Below are 6000 nucleotides of genomic sequence, written 5' to 3' on the forward strand. Positions count from 1 at the left end.
TTGAATTGACTTTGAAAGGCTTAGAGTCACAAGTGTGACTCCTCTAATGACTTACAAACACCAAGAGCAAATGGAGAAGGTATAAAGAGAAAGGAGAGGTATAATAATTCGTCCCTAAGATGCCTTGGGAAGGTCTGGACGAAATCATGAGCCAAAGGGGGTTTATATAGGTGTAGAGATAGGGTTTCAGTCCTTATCCTTATCTAGTTGCTTGCCCACCAAGCAACCCATAACATAAGCCTTGAATCCTTATCATGGTCGAATTCTAAGGTCCTTATCACCTCAAATTCGTCCAACCTATCCTTAAGATAATCCTTACCTTATTTTGTAACTATCACATAATTACAATTCAGCCCCTCTAGTTTAATTAATTACATTTGATCACAAAATTAATTCTTGATTAATTATTGACCAATATTAATTAAACAAATATGATTTCTCCTTTAATATATTATTCTTATAACATATTAATAAATCATAATAACCTCTCTCTCTATTTATTTCTCCAATCAAGTTGCTTTGGTGAAGGCAACCCAAAAGGACCATGCACCATCGGGTCAAGTACATACCAAAATAGTTATGGACTTAGACACCAATCCAACAATTTTTGGGATGTTTCACTTTCTTCGATTCATTTTTCTGAAAAATTACCCCTCATATTTTCACTCACAATGGGTCCCAGACCATGGAGTACCACGTGCATCTATTACTCTGTACGAGAGCATCGGTGTGAATGATCCATGTTTTTGGATCCGTTTAACTTATACCTACAATTCTGATCCTCAAACCTGCATCTATTCGCCTCAAATAATGTTTCGTCCCAACTTCCAAAGTGATGCCATGAGGATTAATAATTGTCCACCTAGCAGTCGAGGGGTTGATATCATTGAGCAACGACACCCATATTACCAAATGATGCGTGTTATAAAATAAGAAGTTAAATTTTGTGCTATTATTATCCCAAATGTTTTGTGAAATGAAATAAGGGATATATCTCAAAACCTTTATAACGCTTATGTTCCAAAAAACGTCGTCTAGTTCTTTCCCCATAATTTCCAAAATTCCTCATCAGTAGGCATGTAACGGTCTAATAGCAATTTTACGTTCTCTATAGTAGCGTCCATTTTCGGTTTTCTTCCTTATTTGTCCTTCACTGGTTTTGTGGACAGAACGTACAAAATCAAAATGGTAAGTAATTTTTAATGACGATATAATTTATAAATACAAAGTAATTTATTTAATACATGTACGTAAGGCTCCCTGCAATACTTCGATTTCATCTTCCCCCTCTTTTTCAGTGTAACCTTTATCGGTGTAACTGTGTTATCGTTAATTTCAACACCAATCGGTGGTGACTCCACATAGGTAGCGGGTGACTCTTTCTCCAAACCACCAAAAAAATGTTTCATCATGGCCATCCACATTATCGAAATCATCCACACCCAATTGTCTTTCGTTTTCCCATTTGTCAATTTTCTTCGACACCTACTCGATTGTGGTTGCCAAATGATTAACAACACCCATTAACTTGTCTATTTTACTGTCTTGTGAGGTGCTGTGCTCTGCGCCCCGACCATGAGTGGGTGAGATGATGTAATTTGCTTCCTGGAACTGACAAGCTTGAGGTGATGGAGAGTGCTGTTTAGGGGGGTTTGTTGCATCAGTGGAGACTCCACTCCGTCCAAAGTCTAACTCAAATAACGCGGATAGAATGGCAATTGGATCTCAATTTCCGCTGCTTCCACATCACGTGGAATGCTGATTTCCTGCAAAATAAAAACATTAATTTTAACTACATATCGATTTTTTACTATATATAACTTTATAAGGAATGTATAACTATACCACCGACACGTATAATATACATAAACATTGCTTGACAGTTAATTGTGTTTTTATTCTCCGTGCCATCATTCTTGGAAATTCATTTGCGGTGTGATGGGCATACCTCAAAGCTTATGGAAATGTCTCTAAAATCCATACCTACTATAACTTTAACATGTTATGATTTGTCGATGATTATAAAAACTTTAAAATGTGTAATATTAATTGCATGTAAAACTAACCTTAAACGGGAGGTGAAAACCGGTCACCGTATACTTCAACGTCTTCACGGGACCCTTATTGGCTTGATCTTGTAATAATCTATAGATTTTCCCAAACCAGAGTCGTAACTGTGTTTCACTATACCTCCATAAAAAACGTACCCCACATAAACCTGTCGTACTCATTATAATTAATATGAATCATCTTGTAGTTATAAATAAACAGTAAGTTTACTACCTGTTCCATCTATAAAGATTATCGGCAAGGTCAAACACTACCGACGAAATGCATGTATTTGTATCACGTCCTATGAGACCTCTCAACAAAAACAACATATTCATGAGCATTACCACATCATCATCGCTACAAGTCTCAAATACTGGCCCTTTTATGTAGTCTTCTATATCTTTCAGACGTAAAGCTTCATCTCTCAAATTTGGGAACAACCGACTCCGTAATGCAGATTTCGTTTTGTGTGTTGTATTGATTACATCAACATAAGGTCCAAATCTCAAACAGCTAATCAAACGAAAGTCACAAAGTCAGTCACTACTATTTTTTTGACGAATATGGTCCTTGTGGTTTCCAAAACTTGCATGAATGACCTTGTTACTATTCATCCGTTAGTGGAAGGATATTTTGGTATTTTTCAAGTAGCAAGGACTGAATTTGTGATTATACGTAAACCATAGGGACCATTTATGTAATTTTTTTTTATATTTTATGTTTATGAGTTTGTGGCTTTTCCACCCATTTAATTTTTAAAATATCATTTTGAACTTTGAAAAATATTACTTTCAATCATCTATTTTCTAAATTTTCGTGTTTAACCCCGTATTATATATAATTTGATTTTTATTAATAACTTTACGTGTTTATTTTTATATATTAGTCAGTATAATTAAAGGTGGTCAACGTTTCGACTTTAATTTAGAACTTTCTTTTGTTATTTTTTTAAATTACATGGCTTTTTATAAATTTTTCGGTTTAAATTCTAGTTTGTCTACGTTTCGACGTAATTTTTTTATTTAATTTTATGTGCGTTTTTTACGTATGAGACGGGTCACATATAATAACTTTTGTTTGTTAATTTTAAAAAACATATTATATTCGAGTTTGTCTTTTGTACATTTTTGTGCTAAACTTTATATACATTTCTATATATCATTCAAGTCACATATAATAACTTTCGTTCATTAGCTTAAAAAAATATATTATATTTGAGTTTGTCTATATTTCGACGTAACTTTTTTTTCACATTTTTTTACGTATCAATATAGATTCGAGTTCGTCTACATTTCGATGCAATTTTTTTTATGTTTCATGCTTATTTTTATGTACATGTTTTTTACGTTCGTGTTTTTTTTTTACGTTGAACAAACCCATACATAGGAACATATATAAAATAAGCACCAAAACATACAAAAAAAATAAATACAGAAATCAAAACATAAAAAATAAAGAAAAAGACAAACACAAATTTATATTAACATGTGCATAAAAATAAGTAAGTAAGATTTTTTTTAAGTTAATGAACGAAAGTTTTAATAATAAAAAATGTATAATATGTGACCCGAGTCATACGTATGAAATGTACATAGAATTAAGCACGAAAACGTAAAAAAATTACATCGTAACATAGAAATACTCGAATTTAAACTGACAATTTAAAAAAAAAACAATGTGCTTTTAAAAAAAATAACGAGAAAAAGTTTTAAATTAAAGTCAAAACGTTGATCACCTTAAATTATACTGACAAATATATAAAAATAAGCACATAAAAAAGTTTTTTAAATGAACGAACGAAAGTTATTAATAAAAATCAAATTATATATAATACGAGGTTAACCACGAAAATTTAGAAAATAGAGAGGTCATAGTAACATTTTTCAAAGTTCAAAGTGAATGGTTCAAAGTGATATTTTAAAAAGTAAACGGGTGGAAAAACCACAAACTCATAAATATAAATATAGAAAAAATTACATAAATGGTCCCTATGGTTTACCCATAGTCACAAACTCAGTCTCCGCTACTTGAAAATACCAAAATACCCTTACACTAACAGATGAACAGTAACGACATCGGCAAAAAGGGTCACCCGTGCAAGTTTTGGAAACCACAGGGACCATGTTCGTCGAAAAAAATTAGCAGAGATTGACTTTTTGACTTTTGACAAACCACAAAAACCATTTTTGTAATGTTGTCTAAATTTTTGAAAAATATAGAAGGGTTCACTAACAAGAGCTTCATTATTCTCATGTGCCCTTTGAATTGCTCTTATTGACTTATTTCTTTGACCATTAATCCCCTCATCTGATGATGAATCAGATACTAAAAAGTCAAAAAGTCAGTGTTAATCACCTCTAAAGCTTCATCATGTGTGCCTTCACCAACCACAGTGTTAGACGAACCTCCAACCCATTCCACATCTTTGTCGATATTCATTTCAAAGTCTTGCATATACACATTAATATCATCCAACATATTGGCAATGTCCACAAAAAAAATCACTATCATCACTTTCATCATTGTCACTTTCTAACTCACCAAACTTACCAAAGTCATTAGCATCATTAACCAAGTCATTCTCCATATGATTAGTGAGAGTAGCATCCTTACCCAAATCCTTCTCCATATGATCAGTGGGTGTAGGATCATTACCCGATTCCCTCTCCATGTGATCCATGTCATTCTCCAAGTCAACAACAGGTGTGTCATGCCACTTAGGAACAATCTCTTTGAACAAGATGGAGGTTCAGTAATCTTAGGGGTGACAATTGATGACACGACGCGACAAAAATACACGACATGAAACGAAATTGAGACGAAATTGAAATTTGAATTCGTGTTCGTGTCAGGTGTAAAAACCACGACGTCGTGTCGTGTCGTGTTCGTGTTCAAAATTTGACACAAAATTGACACGATTTAACATTTTTTGTCGTGTTTTTCGTGTTATATATGAATAAATATTAATTAAATACATTAATTGTTATTTCATGTTATCTTTGTCGTGTCGTGTCGTGTTTGTCGTTTTTTAATCGGTTCGTTTTCGTGTTAGTTCAAAAAAACCCGAGATCGTGTCGTGTTACATAAAACCTTGTTGTGTCAGACAAAAACACGATACGATGGCCCGATTTGCCACCCTAAGTAATCTCCGTAATACGAACTTTACTGTGGGTTGGGGACATTAAATATGTGTGCAAAGTAGTTTTGTCATGCTCTATATATACGCCAATTAACTTATGCTTAGCCACAAAAGTCCCCAAATAACAAACATCTCCGTCACTAGCTAAAGCGAATAACCCAAAATCTAAATCGCCAAAAGGCCTTTGAAAGTGATAGTAAAATGGTTTACCTACTGAAGCATACCCTAGGTCTTCCATCATCTCATCAATGTCATGAATGGAAAACGTATCAATGCCCAGTAAATCAACAAATGTTTGCTTCCCACGAATATACTTCCTTCCAGGAAAGCTTGTAAATTCACCTCCATGGTGCATTCTTATTGAAAACACTGTCGGATGTCGGATGTCCAGCTGTAAAGGAGAGAAAATCGTTTTTAGCTAACAAAAATAAACCTTTAACGGTCAATATCATTCAAACGAAAGTCAATCAAACATACCATAAGTTTGAACAACGTTGATTTCAGCCATTTCACCACGAATGCGCCAAGATACCATTGCAGTTCTTCATTCTTGCAGCCGTCGCTCTTAGGGTTTTCATGTAAGGATTTTGCACATAACTGTGTTTTTTTTTTTTTTTTGGTATACGAGTGTGTTGTACAATGTAGAGTATGATCGTGTAATTGAATGCATCGATTTCTTAAACTGGCGGTAGTCCGAATAAGTAAAATGATGGAAATACCCCCAACGTGCAAGACATGTGGGGGTTTCAACTCCAAAATCAAACGACAGGTTAGATGAGGGACCAGGCGTGTAAAAAATAAAACTATTA

Source organism: Lactuca serriola, chromosome 4 (genome assembly GCF_051521515.1).
Source record: "Lactuca serriola cultivar US96UC23 chromosome 4, Lser_US96UC23_V15, whole genome shotgun sequence".
Lineage (NCBI taxonomy): Eukaryota > Viridiplantae > Streptophyta > Magnoliopsida > Asterales > Asteraceae > Lactuca > Lactuca serriola.